We start from the raw sequence: 19,024 nt of genomic DNA on the forward strand, positions 1-19,024 counted from the left end.
AGAAAATGGCTTTACTTAATTTCTTTAACTGTGTAGTGGTTTGCTTATTAATATCCAGTTTGGATTCTCGACTTGGTGCCTAGAGGTATGAGTCCTGGCTTAGGATTTGATCTGAGATTTCCCGGAATTTTCTTTTCTAACGTGAAGGAGGACACACACGGCTGGAGAAGGGCTCTGATGAGGGGGCAGTTCTTTGGAGAGGCAAACAGTCCTGCTAACTTTTTCTTTAGGAAAGGCTGGCTTCAAAGCAGGGTTTTGAGTGCAGGAAACAGAAAGTCATCACCAAAACCTGCGGTTTTCTTGGGGGAAAAGAAAACACCATTAGAACTGTGGTGGAATTACTTCTTAAAAAGTAGTAACAATAGAGAAGTAATGTTAATCTCCTGCTGTTTGGAGAAGAATGCGATTTTTTTTTTTTTTTACGGTACTGTACTGGTATATAGCGTTTCGTTGGGGTGGGGAACAATTAGATTTCTAGCAGATTCTCAAGCCGGTAGCGTCAATAGACTACCTTCCCAAGGGGAAAGCCACCGTAGTCGGCAGGATTCGAACCTGCGCGGGGAAACCCCAATGGATTTCTAGTCCATCGCCTTAACCACTCGGCCACGACTACACGGGAGCCTCGTGGCTCATTAGCATAAGCAGCCATGCAGACTTCAGCTCCCTTCAAAAGGTCAAATTTTCTACCACAAAGTGTATTTGTTGTCAATGTTTTTAATTCTTTAACATAATTTAGATGAAAGTCATGCTGTTGTGGCAAAGCGGTAAGTAACACTTCCTCCTCCGACTGGAGAGGCCCCTTATCCTGATGGCCTGATGGAAAGAGAATAAGCAGGAGACATCCCGGAGACCAGCTTGCTGCTCTGTCAGCTTCCGATGGGGATGCATGAGATGATACACCCAACAACTGGGATTTGCTGTACTATTCGCTGCAGAATTATGAGTAAAGTGACGATTTGGAAAACCCGAAATGACCATCAATTTTTAAAATAAAGTTTTGAACATCTACATAGTGGAAGATCCTGTAGCTGATAAAAGGAAAGAGGTGCACTTCTGGTTACTGATAGAGCATCCGCTGGTGTTTCTGTCGTGGTCTAGTGTGTTAAGATGAGAAGTTAAAAATCCATTTATAACTGAGTTATACTGAGTTGAATTTACTTAAAAAAAACAATCTCACTGTTGGAGTTTCGAATCGAGTTTACTTTAAGAAAAACAGGCCGATTCCAGTAACCTCTTTGGGAAGCAGGGAGAAGTTGTAACTGGCACCAGTTCCCGGCCCCCAGGAGTTAACATCACGTTCTCAAACTGTTAATACATGTTGAGAACACCTTTACAAAACAGCCCACAGCTCGCAGGCACCAGGAGTTGAACCTACGCAGAAACACCTCAAAGAGCTTGCTAGTCCATCGCCTTGATTACTCGGTCACAGCCACACAACATGCAACCTCTAAAAATTAAAGAGCTTTGGTGGAGTTTAGCTCTCCTTAGGAGTCTACATTCCATATCAGAGTGTATCTATAGTAAATGTTTCTTGTTAATTGACATCATTTAGATGGCTATCATGCTGTTTCACCAAATCGGCAACTAACATTCTATCCTCAGAACTGAAAGAACTTATTCTGATGGTTTGATGGAAGGAGACCAAACAGGAGACATTCCAAGAGATCAGCTTCCTGCTCTGTCACTATCTGATGGGGATCCATGCGATCCGCTCAACAACTGGGACAGGCTCTAACATTTACTACAGAATTAGGGATTATAGCAACGATTTAAAAAAAAAACAGAAATGGCCATCAATTTTTAACTTCTTAAATATACTTTGGAATCTCCATGTAACGGAACAATGAGGAGCACCGCTATTTACTAATAAGAAATACACTGATATTTTAGTGATGGCCCAGTGCGATAAGATCATGGTCTGCAATCTACCTATGACCAGTTTAAGAGCCTAATGTTGCCTCCAGGGAAGAAACTTGATCCTGTCCCACTTGACAACTTTCCCTCCTTTGGTCCCAGTTAGCAACTCCTGTTGCTTCTCAAAACAGGGATAGGTTTTAATGCTTTTTTTTTTTTTTTAAGTAAGTTCCCACCTAATCCAGAAATAAGTGGATTTTTAAAATTCAACAAAGCAAAACCAGTTTTCTTGGGAAAAACAAAAAGGCAGCTGTAATTCGGCAAAGGCCTTTTACTGTCTGTAAAAACTGTAACAATTGTGTTGAATGCCTCTATCCTGCACCCTACAATCCCCACTCCCTACCTGCTCTCTCCTTACCTTCTCCAGCACTTTCAGGGGCTTTAAATGCCTTTGGGAGCTTCTCAAACGATTCCTCTGGGACACAAATAGTAGATTCACTTACTTTGGTTCCCAACCAGAAGAAAGAAAGATGAAAAGAAAATTCCTGGTGAGTGAAAGGAAAAGGTGAAAGAAACGGATCAGAGAAGCGTCCAGTAGCGCTGACTGCAGGATCGTGCAGGTCGCTGTAAAGCCGAGTGTTCTCAGTCACTGAAGTCCCCAGGGCAGCCGCACTTGCTCTGCTGGTGCCCCTCCTCCATCTCCGCTTGATAAAATCCGCATCAGACCTCCAGGTGTCTCTCCAAAACTCACGTCCTTCATCCGCTTCCTTCCTTCTCTCTCCTACTGCTCCCGATTTTCCGGGTAAAATTTCTTCCCCCATTATACACCTACCATCCTAGAATTAATCCCTTCCCAAATTCGTTACCGTTTTCAGCCTGTAATTTACTTTATGGGAGAATCGCGTTTCAAAGCTCCTATTTTCCTCTTTAGTAGAGATTGAGAATTACGAACCTGGACTCTGCTGCCAAATTCCCCTAGTTCACTGGGAGATTCAGACCTCAACTCTATGACTTCTACCTGTGTGATTTTGAGCGAGTTAAGATCTCTGTATCAGTTTCTTATCCTTAATAATGAGGATGTAATGGTTTAACATGTTGCAACGTTCTTAGAAAAATGCTTACCGTAGAGCAACCTCTATATTAAATGCTGGATTTTATTCTTTTTGCTAAGCAAATATCTCAATCAAGGTGAACAGTGATTTTTGTTTTTATCAAAGTGAAACAGACACAGAAATATGCACAACTCTTAAGCATATGACTGCGTGGCTTTTCACAATGTCCACACACTAGTGTGACCCAGACGGAAGTAGAGCACAACCAGCATCCCAGAAGCTCTCACTTGACCCCAGGCACTTCTCACCACTATCTTAATATCTAATGACATAAGGAACTTCCGCATTTTAAAAAATTGTATATAAGTAGAAATATACAGATTTATTATTTTTGTTTTCTTTCACTCAATATTACATATTGTGAGATTAATCCATGATTCATGTATTAAGAATTCATTTACCTGTATTGCCATATAGTACTCCACTGTAAAAACCTAGCACAATTCTTTTATGTATTCTACTGTTGGAAGACAAACCTTCATGTGAATGGGCATCCTCATTAGTGTTTCTAACCAGTTCCCGCTTTACCTTCAGAATTAAAACATGGAAATCAGGGTCTAGTGGAAAACTGTGGGAAGGGTAAAGTAGGATCAAGGTCTGATTAAAGGCATAAGAGGAAGAAGAAAGAACCAGAACTCACAGAGTAGCTTGCAGAGAGGCCCTTCTCTCCTGCTGTAGGAGCACTGACACAGCTGAGGGGCACTCTCAGAACCTTATATTTAGCGTCATTTGAACTTAGAAGATGATTGAATGCTTAGCAGATGCAGGTGTGTTATACAATGGTCAGGGCCCTCATTGAGAAAAACTGGAACCCAGAAACACAGACTGAGATATCTGGGTGAATGTCCCTGAGGGTTGTGACTGTGAAGGAGTTGCAGGAATTAGCATGTACCAGCAGGAGCCATGGAAATACACATGGGATTGGGTTTTGGGAGTGATCAATGGGGAAAAAACATAAAATTTTATTTATTTATTTTATTTATTTATTTTATTGAGGTAACATTGGTTTATAACATTATATAAATTTCATGTGTACATCATTATATTTCGATTTCTGTGTAGATTACATCATGTTTACCACCTAAAGACTAATTACCATCCATCACCATACACAAAAACCTGAGATTTAAAAAGCAGGAGTTAGGGATTGGCCCCGTGGCCGAATGGTTAAGTTCGTGTGCTCCACTGCAGGCGGCCCAGTATTTTGTTGGTTTGAATCCTGGGCGTGGTCATGGCACTGCTCATCAAACCACACTGAGGCAGCGTCCCACATGCCACAACTAGAAGGACCCACAACGAAGAATATGCAACTATGTACTGGGGGGCTTTGGGGAGAAAAAGGAAAAACATAAAATCTTAAAAAAAAAAAACAAAAAAAACCAGGAGTTAAATGACTCGGAGGCACTGTCTCAAGCCCAGAATTCAAGAATTGTTATTCATTGCAAAATGCGAACGTGAATGGTGACTCTGTGAGTGATGATGTGAAGGCAGCTGAAGAATTTTTGGAAACGCTAGATAAACTGATTGTGGAGGAAAATTACTTGCCAAAGCAAATATTCAATATGGATGAAAACTTTATACTTTAGGAATGGATGCCTGAAAGGACTTTCATCCACAAGGAGGCCAATGCCAGGTGTCAAGCCTTTTAAGGACAGGGTAGTAGTCTTGCTTGGGGGCAATGTTGCAGGCTACAAATTGAAACCCTTTGTGATCTGGCACAGTGAGAACCCAGGGCCTTCAAGCATATCAGTAAGCACACAGTGCCAGTGTACTAGAGGGGCAATAAGAAGCCATGGATGACCCAGTTCCTCTTTCAAGATGCCGTCCTGAATTGCTATGCTAACAAAATGAATAAATACTGTTTGGAGAATAACATATCTTTCAAGGTTTTGCTTATTGTTGATAATGCTTCTGGACATCCTCCTTTTATTGGTGATCTTCATAGCAATATTAAAGGAGCATTTCTCCCTCCAAACACCACCTCCTTGATCCAACCAATGGCTCAAGAAGTTATAGCAGCTTTTAAGGCCTACTACCTGAGGAAGACCTTTCCCCAGGCTATTGCTGTAACTGAGGGAGACACTGAGAAGACACTGATGCAATTCTGGAAGAATTAAAACATCTATGACCGCATCAAGAACCTTTCACAGACACTGAGAGAGATAAGAAAGAGGGCGTGGAATTAGTGAGTTTAGTTACTGGGTGTTACAGAGACAACAGTCCTAAAGATACCCAGATGTGGTCACTAGGAAGTCTTGTATCTTGGACTGTAGCTGGTTGTTTCCAGTGTAGACTGTCCCTTGGTTTCAATCTTCTACCAACTCAGTTTTTTGCTCTCTAAACACTCTAGATGTGTAATGTCCAATACTTCAGCCGCTTGACATATGTGACTATTGAGCACTTGGTCCCTAATGAGATGCATTCTAAGCATAAATGCACACTAGACTTTGAAGATTAATACAAGAAAAAAAGTAAAGTGCCTCGTCAATTTTCCAAATTGTTCACGTTTAAATGATAATTTGAATATATAAGTTGAAATAAATATATTCTTAAAATTAATTATTCTCTTTTTTTTACTTTTTAATATGGCTACCAGAAAATTTTGCATTTCACCTGTGGCTCACATACATTTCTAGTGAAATGTACTGCTGCTCTAGAGCTTTTTCTGAACATCAAAATGACTTAGGGAAGTGAAGTGTGGCTCCATCAGGTCTCCATTTCCTTACTTACATTCTCTATTGCAATTGCTGATGCTCTGGTTTTTGTGACACTGTCCACTGGTGTGTCTTGTTTTCTGTTTTATTTTCCTTGTCTGCAAGACATCTCAGCAATTTAAAAGCAAAGAGGGAAGAACTCCTTCCAGAATCCCAATAGCAGTATTCAGAAACAAGGCCACAGGTTGGTATTCCAAAATCAAAATTCTTTGTAATGATCAGTCCTGGCTCAGGATCTCGGCTCCAGCCCATATCACCCGAACTTGATTCTCCATGAGCTCCTCCAGAGGAAGAATTCAGAATGAGAGGAACTCTTTTTTATACTATTAAGACTCTTCCCTAAGGTATCTTTAAAAAAAAATTTTGCTTTTAAATTCTGTACATTGGTGTCATGTGGATCACTTTCTTCAACTCTAAAATTAGGAATTGTTTCCACAGAAGAGCCTTAATATTTCATTAGCTTTGACATTCTAGAATTCTAGGAGTTTCTCAGAGTCAAAGCAACAAGTATGCTGGATGTGAGAGATGGAAAGATAAGAAATGATGAGTTTTGGAAAGAAAAAAGATTAAATTCATCCTCCAGAAGCCCAGGTCTTAGTAGATACAGCCAAGTCGTGTTCATCCTGCCGGCACTGCCCAGTAAAGAGAACTTGTCACAGCTTAGCATCACTGACCCACATGATTTTGTAACTCATCTTTTTATTATGTTTCACGCCTCTGAAGACACACATTAAAGAGGAAGGGATCTGATATTTAATCAATGAGTAGGGCAAGCACTGGGTTTATGAAAAATTATTAGAAGCATTCTTGGGTGAGGTGCCCTAATGTATGATAACTCTGCACAAATCTCCACAAGAGAGGTGAGGATCAGCTCCACTAAGCTGACAAGGCAGTGATTGAATTCTCCTAGGAAGGTACTCACTGTGGTTATCATTCCTTTAATACATTGGTCTAATACATTAACCTATACTTGTTATCATACAACGGAATTTTGTGTCTGACCTCTGTGCCCTGAACGAGTCAAAACCTTACCTTGTTTTTAGTCCCTCTCTCCTCATCACTGTTTTGGACGCGAGGGCAAGACAGCCAGTGTCAATGACTCGTTTGATTGGATTTCAAAGAAAATGGCATTACTTAATTTCTTTAATTGTGTAGTGGTTTGTTTATTAATATCCAGTTTGGATTCTCGACTTGGCGACTATAGCTGAGTCTTGGCTTTCACTTGTATTTGATGCAAGATTTCCTGGAATTATCTTTTCTCACGTCAACGAGGACATACACGACTACAGAAGAGGCCTGGTAAGGGTGCGATTCCTTGGAGACGCAAAGACGTCTGTCAATTTTGTTCCTCAAGAAAGACTGCTTTCAAAGCAGAATTTTGATTTAAGGAAACAGAAAGGCATCACCAAAGCCTGGGCTTTTCTTGGGGGAAAAGAAAACACCATTAGAAACTGCAGTGGAATTACTTTTTAAAAGGTAATAAAGATAGAGAAGTAGTGTTAACTCTGTTAATCGCTCTCTGGAGAATTACGCATTTTTTACTGGTAAGTAATAAGAGGCTGCTTAGTCGGGTTGAGGAACAATCAAACCTCAAGCAAATTCTCAAACCGGTAAAGTGTCACTAGGTTAATTTCCCAAGGGGGACGCTATCGTAGTCGGCAGGATTCGAACCTGCGCGGGGAGACCCCAATGGATTTCTAGTCCATCGCCTTAACCACTCGGCCACGACTACGTGGACGCGTCATGGCTTATTAGCCTAAGTAGCCGTGCCGACTTCAGCTCCCTTCAAGCGGTCAAATTTTCTACCAGAAAGTGTATTTGTTCTCAATGTTTCTTACTCTTTGACACCATTTAGACGAATATCATGCTGTTGCGGCAAAGCGGCAAGTAACTCCCTCCTCAGATTGTAGGGGCCCCTTAATCTGATGGCCTGATGGAAGGAGAATAAGCAGGAGACATCCCCAGAGACCAGCTTCCTGCTCTGTTAGCTTCTGAAGGGGGTCCATGAGATGATACACCCAAGAACTGGGACTTGCTGTACTATTCGCTGCAGAATTATGAGTAAATTGACGATTCGGAAAACTCGAAATGACAATCAATTTTTAAAATAAAATTTGAGACATCCGTATAGAGGAAGATTCTGTAGCAGTGTTTAAAAAAAACTCACAACCATGTGAATTAAAGGATTATCTCAACTATGTCAGAACTTTCTTTTTCTACATCCATATGCAGGAATAATTTTGGAACAGACCTCAAAAACAAAAAAACAAAAAAGAAAAAAAACCCCACAGTTCTCCAAACCTTAAAAATGCGGAAACTTGTATTACAAATGTAAAAGATGTATAAAACTTTTTTCTATCTCAATGTGCTTTGAAAGTGATTTAAAAAAAAAAAAAAAAATCCAGTTAAACATCTGCAAGCAAGAAGGAGGGGAAAAGTCTTCATTAATTGTACCAATCTCTAACTGGCATTGATTATTTGAGAAACATGTTCAAGGTGAATGTGTTCACTGTGGAGTGCCTTGAACACAGATGATTAATCCAAGGAGCACTTGAGGCAAATATCAACTCTTGAGCAGCATCAAAAAATAACCAATAAATCAAGAAATCAATAAAATGCATTGTTCTACCATTCACTTATAAAATTTGATAATGATTACTTCACATTGTAGAAAACAAAAAATTAACTCATAATTCCACAACCCAGAAACTAGCACCAGCAACATTTTGAAGTATTTCTCCATTCCACCCAGTATTTCAGATGCAAAATTTTTTGCAGAGTCGAAGTTGTTTATTGCATCCTGCTCTTGTCATTGAATCTTCTTTTTCTTTGGGTTAAGGTTATTTCCATAGGAGAGTGGTTCTCAAACTATCAGAGAGACATATTCGGCCTCGATCACAGAGATCACTTTCTTTTTTATCTGAAACTCTGTCTATATCTACTAATTTATGCACTGGTGACACACTTCCATTCCTAGAATTCAAAGAGAAAGTCCGTGGTTTGGGGGTTCCTGATATTCCGTAAAAAGGAATCTGGTCCAAGCCTCCCCATCATTATTCCACTCTAATAAACTACATAGTCTCTGACCCAAGAATCAACTTTATTAATTTAGCTAGATTTATTCTAAGATTTACACGTTGTCTTTTTTTTTTTCCACTTTTCTGAGTTGGGCGGTATAGAGAGAGTCCTCGATCTGAGTTCGGATTCTTGAATAATCTGTATTCTGAGTGCTTCCCTTTTCCCCGGGCTCCGGCGGCTGAGGGCTTCCCTCCCTTTGGAATGGTCTTGGTCCTTCACCAGGACGGCTGGAGTGACCTTTCCCTGAAGGGGTGGGAGACCTTCCCTGTCTGGTCTTTCCTAGTCAGGATGGAGAATAGCCTCCCTTCTCCGCCTCTCCTACGGAACCTTGGCCCCAGCCTGGTTTTAACCATTCTTTTGGAAGGGGAAGTCAGTTTAACGTCATCGAAGAGATTCCTGATTTAGATTTTAACTTTGTAAGTGCAGATGGCCCTTCAATCTTGCACATTCCTTCATTCCCGTTCCTTCTCCCATTGGTATTTGTGACCTCGAGGTTGTTAGATAGAGCTCAATCTCCACTCAAGACTCCTCTTGTGCCTGTTCCTGAGAATTGGGTGTGATCGTGTGTGTCCGCGGATGTCAGCAGCCAGTGGACAAGCTCCAGCGCCAGGAAGTTAGAGTAGCTTGTCTAGGAGCCTTTTTTTAAATTGTAACATCACCAGCTGGTTCTTGATTGCTCTGGATGAGCTCTTTCCTTCTTGAGGGATAGGACTGGATGGAACTAGGAAACTTTTTGTTGCCAGACCTACTGCTTGCGATCGCTCCGCACATCCACTACTAGTTGACCTCAGCCCTTAAGGACAGTTGTGAATCGGTAGTCGTGGCCGAGTGGTTAAGGCGATGGACTTGAAATCCATTGGGGTTTCCCCGCGCAGGTTCGAATCCTGCCGACTACGGTTTTACCGGAAACGCTGCGTGACTTTCTTCAGGTTTTCCGAGGTAAATTAACCAGAGTCAACCCAAGTTCCTGCACTGAAAGTTATTCTTCTCCAACACGAGTCCTCCACCTGTAGGTTCAAATAACTTACTCTTTCTCCTATCTATGGACACTACTTTCTCAAGTGTCAATGCCACGCCGACGTTCTGACGTTCTGTTGAGCTTACCTCAAATTTGGCATCAGTTGCGGAGGGCAATTCCTTTTACTCCATTAAATGCCTCAGATCATAGCCAGCACGAAGTCACTAGGACACAAGGTCGTGTCATACTCCAGCCACTCTTGCTCTAATAGCGCCGTGATGCGCTCCTTAACTACTGTCAATTCAAGGGATATTAAAATTCATAAAAAGTAGCGACACTGACAGATAATTTTTATTGAACACTTAAGATGTGTCAAGAAGGTATCAGTTAAGCACGACTCGATGTTTTTATCTCTGTTTAATGAAGATGAAGAAACTGCTCAATGTTGCACAATGAAATGGTATTTGAACTGAGGGCTTTCAGATAGGTTTATGAGCTTAGATTTTCTTAAGTTCCTCAGGAGACACTCCTAAAATTATCAAGTTAGCAGATTCAAGGTTAGATCTGTTATTATCTCAGAATGATAGATAGTAGGTACTATTTTTCAAGCCCTTACTACACACCACCATTCCAAAGGCTTTACACGTCTTATTTATAGACCCTCACAACATATTCATCGTAGAGGTCCACAAAGCTAAATAATACCATTGGGGTCTCAGAACTAGAAAGCAAGAGGATGGAACTTGAGTGTCAGCTGGTTTTGGCTCCAAGTCCCCCACCTCCACCTCAACAGCTGTCGGCCTGCTTCTGTCCTTCCTGGGGATTCATGCCACCAACTGCCTCTACAATTCAGAGTTGGTTTGCTGTTCTGGATTTATCCTCTCTGGTGATAAGGCCACAAAAGGGATGTGATTTAAGATGCTGGATTTAGCCTGGGATAGAATATTGCTGCCCATTGGGTGTTTAGTGATTGTGTTATCTTTGATGCAGGGAGTATCACTCATCGGTCCATGGAAGTTTGTCTGTTTTTGAGTGGAGCGTTTCTTAACAGTCTATAAAGAGTTTCCACACATAAGACCTTTGCATCTCCTGGACACCAGAGCCTGGAAAAGACTTTCAACCAACAAGATTTGGGTGTAGAGTCTAAGACTGATTTGAGAGAAAGCTAAAAACTATCTTGGCTCCAGAGATGGAGAGATATTGGAGTTAAATCACATATATTGGAAGGGAGTGGGATTTTTAAAACTCTACAAAGCAAGCACCCACATATTTCTTAGTTAGAAAGAATTAATGCTTCAGTTCTGCTACATAGAAACCTCAGAGCAGATTTTTTGTCAGCACTCTCTACTTCCTTGAGCACATTCAGGGGACAAAAGTGTTTCTGTGGGCTTCACAAATGATGAGAAGAGACAAATATTAGATTCAGAGGCTTATAACTTCTTGTCCAGAAGAAAGATGGGAGCAGTTTTGTATAAGATAGAAGAGATGGCCAGGATGGGACAGAAGAAAAAGATGACAACAATTAGAGGGGGGGAAAAAAAGCAAGATATTTCCTTATAAAATTATGTGACTTTGAAGGTAAATAATTATTTAGGGAGCCAATAAAAACATCACTTTATTGCTAAGGGGAAAAAAATCATACTGGAATAATATTCCAGTGTGATTATTCCTCTCTAGAATAATATTCAAGGGTGTGAAAGAGTAGGAAAAACACCTACAAGATAATTATGGAAACATAATGTAAGTCTAGGATATATTATATTTATATTATATTCAGCTAAGAAGTATTTTATGTCAAAGAAAGTGCATTCCCACCAGAAAATATGGAGCATTTAAATGGAATCAATCTACACGTAACTATATGGATAAATCTTTTAAAAATTGTGAAAATTTTAGGAGCAGAATGGGATATATAGCAAAATATCATTTATGGGAAATAAAATGCACAAGAAATATTGACATGTGCTTTGCAGGAAGAAATTCTAGTAAAAAAATGGAAACAGTAAATACATTTAAAGTTACCTTTGTGGGAGAGATTAGAGGGAGTCCATTATGGAGACAAAAAAGAATATCTATCAATTAAGAGATGGTCTTAAAAAAAAAAAGAAACTGTTTTTACGCAGACTAGTTTACAGATAAGATAGCCTAAAAATTTGACAGTGTTTTAAAATCATTGTAATCTTTGAGACACAATTTAAAACAATGATGTATCAGTTGACCTCTTTTAAATGGATAAAAGTTAGAATGACAGAAATTTCAAAGTATTGTTAGTCTTGTAGGAATATTCAATGCTTGTGAACTGTTGGTTGGAAATTATGGAGTCATTTTGGAGACAAATCTGTCACTGTCTAATTAAATAAAAGATAAATATATCATGATCCAACTTTTCTTTCTGTTCTATGCTGTATATCCCACAAGTCTATACAAAGATATCTATGAATATGTTCAATTTAGTGGCATTTATAATGGTGGGATTTTTAGCCAATCTGTTTGTCTAGGACTCGGTAAGTTGATAAGCAAAACTAAGTGGATGCACACACTGAAGTATGAGAAAATGAGAGGAAGTAACAAATTATAAATGCGAAAAATATGTATGGAACATTTTACCATTCAGATAGAATAACAAAGACACATGCAAACAGAGCTGCATGTTTCATAAGGAAACATTCAAATAAATGGCTATGCAGTAAACAGTAAAATAGTTGCTACTGGAGTTAGAAGACATAGAATGCTATGGTGTGAAAGGGAAAATATCAATCAATCAGGTCAAAAGAAGAACCTTCTATGGACCAATAACAATAATGTGCCTTGACTGTGGAACATAATTAACTCAAATGTCTGCTTTGAATCCCAAAAACAAATTGTAACTCTTTGACACTATGTGGATAGTGTTAATGCACTCCAGCCAGACTACGAGGACCACATTTGTAGTTGAACAAGTTGGGCTTATTTTCCATTGCAGTGAGGGAGAACACACACTGGTGGAATCGTGAGGTGTTTCATGTCAGAGGATGTTAAAAAGAACCTATTCTAGGATTTGGGCTTTGGTTGGGTGATTTGGAGAAAAGCCTAAAGAAGCTGGGCTCCACTATAGTCAGAAGCTGTCAGAAAGCAGGGGCTATTTGAAGACTGAGTATCTCAATTGATCTTATTTAGAAGGAAGCAGACTATCTAGAGGATAAAGCTGTAACTGGGAAAGAAGTGGCAGTCACTCATTTTAGCTGAGAGAGATGTTTGATATTTTGTGTGCGGCACAACGACCTTGTTTTTGTCTGAGCTTAGACAAAGTTGTGAAGTTGTCTGTTTTGTCTCACTTTATTGCTGTCTCAGAGTAACTGTGTCTGATGTTGGTATTCTTGGAGATTATGTTCAATAGGAGAATAACGTGACCTAGCTCTGAGTGCCAGGCCAGCTTCTGGATGTTGTAGGTTAGTTTTTGTTTTCTTTCTTCCTTTATATCAACACTTCTCTTGTGTCAAATGCTTTTACCTCTTAATTTCAAAATTGAAATTCAATATATGAAATTTATTTCAGGATAGGAAAGAGGAATATTGATTTTGACCAAATTCTTTGAGGTCTGTCTCATAACAGATCAGCATGTGGGTAATAAGAGATATTAAAACAATCTCAATGGAGTCACTTGCATGATGAGAGATGACTGAACTTTGAGAAGATCAAAGGTCACTGGCATGATTATTCCATTTTAGGACAATACTTATACCAGAAAATTTCTGACCTAGTGGCAGGGTTGGTTTAGTTTGCAGACAGTAAAATGATCTATCCATAGAATATCCTAGGAAACAGACACTGAATGGATGTAAATGTAGGTGGCAATACTCTTGAAGGGGGTGCATTGAAAAATGACCATGATCACATTTGAAAGAACTGTCTGGATCTTTCCTTTTCTTAATGGGGCAATAAAGGATTCCAGAGAGCTTAAATAGCTCAGCTGGTACTACTTGAAGATTTTATTGTGAGGATTTAAGGCTCAAATATATGTATAATCTTGAATAAATGCTTTATTCTTGTTGGAATTGGAGAATAGAAAACAACTTCATTTTTTTCCTATGACAACTTTACCATCAATATGTAATGAGTGATTGATATCAATTACGGGTATATTAAACTTCTACCATCTCTGGACATATATTTATGCACTTCATTATGCCATCCTTCTTCCTAAATTAAGCTGGATCTTCTCAGGCTTAATAAGAAAAACCAGAAAGGAAAAGAATCTCCGCAACTGTTCCTCTCCTCTTCTGTGGTGATCACCCTAATCCATATGGTTATCTATAGGTCTTAATCAACCACAGCTGCCAGTTTTTGAGTAGAGAGAAAATACCTATTGACCATATCTTCTTTAAATTTTCTGTTTTCAACTCATCTGCACAATTTTCTGATGGCAATAAGGAGTGCAATAAAGTCTTAGGGTTTTACAGCTGCAGAGTAGAGACATTTTTCATATTTTCATCTGGAAAATAAAATTTATCTATCTAGGAATATAAAAAAGAACAAAGCAACCAAACTAAAAGTGATCTGTATATATGAATGATGGAGTATGAAGGGTAGACTCTACATTCTCTGAAGGTCAAAGGGGTGTAATGAGACCATAAGTAGTGTTTTTCCAGTACAGTACTTGCAAAAACTTCAGAAGTCCATAGTGTTTTACAGTTAGTGGCACACTGTGAGAGAGAAAACCAACAATTTTTTGTTTTGAACAATGGAATACATTTGCATGTAGTAGCAGAAATTTCACAGAACTCATTTATTATGAAGAAGAACCTGGATATGAATGTTTGGATAAGCAATTTACACAAAGGGGCAATATTGAGAAGAAGCAGACAGTGAATAAGACCAGTGTGTGAGGAGAGAATCTGCATAACGAGAACATGAAGTTAGTGATATGTGTAGGTTGTGAGGAAAAAATTTGCTTAAAAATCTCACACACAACCTGGCATCATAATGAAATTATCTGTTGGATGGAATCTTCCAAGCCCATAGTCTATAGGAAATATCTGAAAATTTCCAAGCCAGAAAAAAAAGCACAACTTTATCCAGGAAATACTATACTAAAAGTGAAGGAAACAAAAGCAAAAAAACACCTCCCAAAACAAACAAAAAACCTACACAAAACAGTATAAGAACAAATGGAAAAAAGAAATTTCTGCAAAGAATATAATCAGCAAAGAAATTGCAGTAGTCACTCATTTTAGCTGAGAAAGAGGAATGTTTGGTATTTTTTGCATGGCATAATGACCAGATGAATATTGCTATGAAAATATCATTATAGATTCCCCCAAATTTTTACTTTGAAATATGTTAAACCTGTAGATATTTTTTAAATGCAATGATGAGTCCTATATGCCCTTTTAGTTAGAGTCACCTAATTTAAGATTCTCCACATTTGGTTTCTGGGCATGTGTGGTGTGTCTGACTGTCTGTATTTTATATGTATAAACTGGATTCTGCAGGCTGTGGGCAGCTGGAAGTAGCACAGAAACTGTACAGCTGAAGGCCATGGGTAGAAGGGAAATTTGCTGTTAACTGTATATTCTCCAATACCATTAGAATTATTTATTTCCCATGTTTGAAATATTTAACAACTTCAAGCATGTTTTTTAATGTGCACAGAAAATAAACTTTATATGAGTCGGTTATTACTTTTTATTAGAGTTGGTTTTCTAGTCTCAGCAGACTGCAGGGTTTTCACCATCTTCCTCCTGTATTTGCTTCTGATGCTTCTTTTCTTCCTTACAAAGTAAATTCCATTAGACCAGAATGGAATTCTACTCCCGCCTCCTCACCCAGATGTAGGTGTGTCGGGACTTGGAGAAACTCACGGGGGATGTCACAGGTAAAACCGATGTCAGCCATTGAAGTAGACAGTGTTTTCCTGGGAGGAAAACAGAAGTTAGACTAAAAGACAAAGCAGGTTCCACCGAGACTTGAACTCGGATCGCTGGATTCAGAGTCCAGAGTGCTAACCATTACACCATGGAACCCCACAGAAGAACACTACATCCATGATTGTCTATGACGAGTTACAGCAACTCTACTAAAAGCATTTAGTCTAGCTTATCAGTCAAAATTTTTGGTCCACTGGATTGAACGTCTTACAGTGATTATGTGATTGAATGCTTAAAACCCCGCTGAAGTGGGTATTTTTAGTCCCTATGTAGGGAAGGAAACTGAGGCTTAGGGATTTCACATTTTTTATCCGTTACTTTGCTCAATTTCGGCCTATGGTCTTTTACTCCGCGTAGATTATTTGGCTATCAGGTCCATCGCCTCTAGTAAAACAAGTTTTAATGTGTTGGCTTCTGGTACATTCATGGCAGAAAATTTTCAAGAGAAGCGGTGTTTGTGAAAAAAATGGAAAAGGTGTGTTTAAAGAAAAGGTCTGAATTTTGTCATGTGTAGTGATCGGTAAGGAGCATTATCAGAGGGGCAGCATTTCAAGATCATAGACGCATCACACGCGCCTTCATCAAGAGGAAGGTGCCCAGCGAAGGCTGCCAAATTGACTAAAGACGTCCTTTACTGCAGAGACTTCTTTTTGAGATCTAGCCTTCTTCCTTAGTTAAAGAGTAGGTTTCTAGGGCGGGGGTAGGTGGATTCCGTGGGGTTGATCCCGCAGGAGTCCAACAGATCCCTTCTCTCTCCTCCAGCTCGCCTGGTCTCGTCTCCATTCGGCTGCACACACGGAGTCTGCTCAGCAAGTTTCTGTCAAGATTTCAACAGAGCTTTAGGGATCTGAGCCTGGGAATTTGTGTTGGTGAAATTCCAGGGTGCAAGCTGCCTGCCTACACTTGTCTCAGTGGATGTACAGGCATTCTCCTACGCCTGCAGAATGACTTCTAATTCAATGGAAGGAGATCCTGCCCTCTTAAATGAGGCGGCGCAGTGACTACCCGGAGAAAACAAATATCCGCCCTCGAGACTGTTTTTCGAGTTTAGCAACAGAGGCCTCCGTGTTAGCAGCGAGAACGTCGCCACGCAGTGCCCTCTGCCTCTCCCTCACAGCCTCTCCCTGCACTCCGCTGCACTCACCCACGCGGAGGAAGACGGCAGAATGGAACTCTCCTGCTAACTGGGATGAACAAAATTGCAAAGGGGGCCGACCTCTCCTTACAAGAGCCTCAGCGATTAAAAACAAACAAAAACACAAGGAATCTGCAAAACATCAATTCCATGCCAATATCCCTGTGGTTAGTCACTTATTGGTTTAGGGCCATTATAAAAATATATATAAACTTGAAAAGCAGGAAGAAGAAATTGGGAGGAAAAGAAATTAGAACTGAAACAAATCAAAGATTTCAAACAGGGAAGTATATTTTTTAAAGTTCTTATTGTGGAAAAAGAGCCTTTAAGTTAGCGCCTTCTTCAAGATCATTCATTTAACTAGTTTTACTGAACTCCTGTGAAAGGTCAGGCACTGTGCAACGTGCTGGGGACATACAGGCAAACAAAACAAAGACACAATCCCTGTCCTTGTGGAAATTGGTTCTACTAGGAAGGAAGCTCCATAGACAGTACATAAAACAAAGCCCACCCAGGGATGGGTTGGAGAAAGTGCGTGTAACTAGCAGTCTAATGGCACAGATAAGATGGAAAGCCAAAATACAAGTAAAAACTGAAAATTTTGGTTTGCACAAGAATTGATAATGCTGATAATGCAGAAGGTGCTGGTCCATGATCTTCCACATACAAAATACACAGTAAGAGTGCAGCATGTGGATCCCGATTATAAAAAAGGGAGTAGTTTATCTTGGGCAGCAACAAGACAGTAAAATATAAAAGGAAAAATAAAGAATAACTTTCACAATGGATTTAAAATTATGGCTCAGACAAGCCTCCATGCTGTTCACTTTTAGGGGGTTGTGCCAGCATTGGTACATGAACATGAAAAACCAACAAGGGCTCTGCCAGTGAGCATAGGAGCTTCAAATGGGGCTTTCATCCTTAGTAGATTGGTGAGCTTTGGTTGTCGTAGGGGAAAGAGGTGCTGAGCCCACGTAGGGAAGCTTCTTGTACTAGTTAAAAAAGAATTTGCTTGTGGCCTCATGGTGACTGAAAGGCGTTTTATGCATTTCTCAAAACAAGAAAAAAAAGGTAGCAATTTCTTGTCTCTCCCTTTAACAGATTGTGAAGTTATTGGGGAAGACTTCTAAAACCTCTTTTGGTCTAGCATTCCACGGCAAATGGAATGGACACTTATGCATCTTCTCACACAAAGATGAACCTAGACCCACAGCACACCACTTAGAAAACATTCCAGGGAATTCATAAAATTGCTGAAGGCTCTGTGCCCCAGACTAAGAATCCCCTGCATTTGGGTTTCTCCTTTATATCATGTAGATGTTATATTATGTAGATATTATGATTGAAACTATTAAGAAACGAAATCACTCAAGTAAAATTAGGCATAAAGCTGCTAAAGAAACGTCCTCCCTAAATTCAGGCTGCATGATTCATTAACCTCAATATTGTGAAGCAGGAGGCACAGGCTCACCCACATCTGAAGCTGACATTCTAGTCAAACCAGTTCTGAGTGTCTAACTCGTCTCAGAGTGGTTATGGGATGTGGGTTCCTGATGACGCAGTTTTGGGAGACCAGAGTCAGACATATCTAGGTCAGGCCCAGCGGATGGAACGAGGTTCATTTTTAAGCACAGAGATTGGAATCTCTACTTCAGCTTCTTCTCAACCTTTATCCAGAATTTCCCACGAAAGAAATTACACTTGAACTACATTTTCCACATTTGTTTTGAGAAAGGAAACATGAAAGTATTTCTAAGTAACAATATTTCTCTTAAGTCTCAATGACTATTCTAAAACTTGTATAAATTACACAGATTTTTTTCCTAGGCTTTTCTTGTTGCCGTAGTTCAACTGGAGGTTGTATCTAGTATCACCAAGTCATAGCTGTTATGTAAATCATGCTCTATCCAGAATTTCTTGCTTCTGGAATATTAAGAAAGGGAGAGAAAGTCCAGGAATTAGTGGAAGTAAAAACACAAACAGATAAAACCACAATTATAGTGGGAAATTTTTGCACAATATACCTCTCTGAAAAACTAATAAAAAACATAAATGGAAAAATAACCATAAAACAAAGTAATGCAACTCATATAACATACATACACAGAGAACAGTGCATATATCAACTCAGGATTCAAACTTTTTCAAACACATATGGAATTGTCTCAAATTTGACATTTTACCAGGCCACAAAGCAAGGCTTCAAGAACATAAGAGGGTTAGATACAAGCTATTATTTCACAGAAAGAAAATTATGCCAGAAATAA

At 39.5% G+C, this 19,024-nt stretch overlaps 4 non-coding genes across 4 annotated transcripts; 1 reads left to right on the forward strand and 3 right to left on the reverse strand.

Moving 5' to 3' along the window:
• Window positions 1-531: 531 nt before the first annotated feature.
• Window positions 532-613, reverse strand: TRNAS-AGA (transfer RNA serine (anticodon AGA)). The gene has a single exon. It is a non-coding gene; the product is annotated as a tRNA-Ser (tRNA).
• A 6,717-nt stretch (window positions 614-7,330) lies between these two features.
• On the reverse strand, window positions 7,331-7,412 carry TRNAS-AGA (transfer RNA serine (anticodon AGA)). Its single transcript has one exon. It is a non-coding gene; the product is annotated as a tRNA-Ser (tRNA).
• A 2,160-nt stretch (window positions 7,413-9,572) lies between these two features.
• On the forward strand, window positions 9,573-9,654 carry TRNAS-UGA (transfer RNA serine (anticodon UGA)). Its single transcript has one exon. It is a non-coding gene; the product is annotated as a tRNA-Ser (tRNA).
• A 5,992-nt stretch (window positions 9,655-15,646) lies between these two features.
• On the reverse strand, window positions 15,647-15,718 carry TRNAQ-CUG (transfer RNA glutamine (anticodon CUG)). Its single transcript has one exon. It is a non-coding gene; the product is annotated as a tRNA-Gln (tRNA).
• Window positions 15,719-19,024: the final 3,306 nt, after the last annotated feature.

The sequence above is a fragment of the Equus caballus genome, chromosome 20 (genome assembly GCF_041296265.1).
Source record: "Equus caballus isolate H_3958 breed thoroughbred chromosome 20, TB-T2T, whole genome shotgun sequence".
NCBI lineage: Eukaryota > Metazoa > Chordata > Mammalia > Perissodactyla > Equidae > Equus > Equus caballus.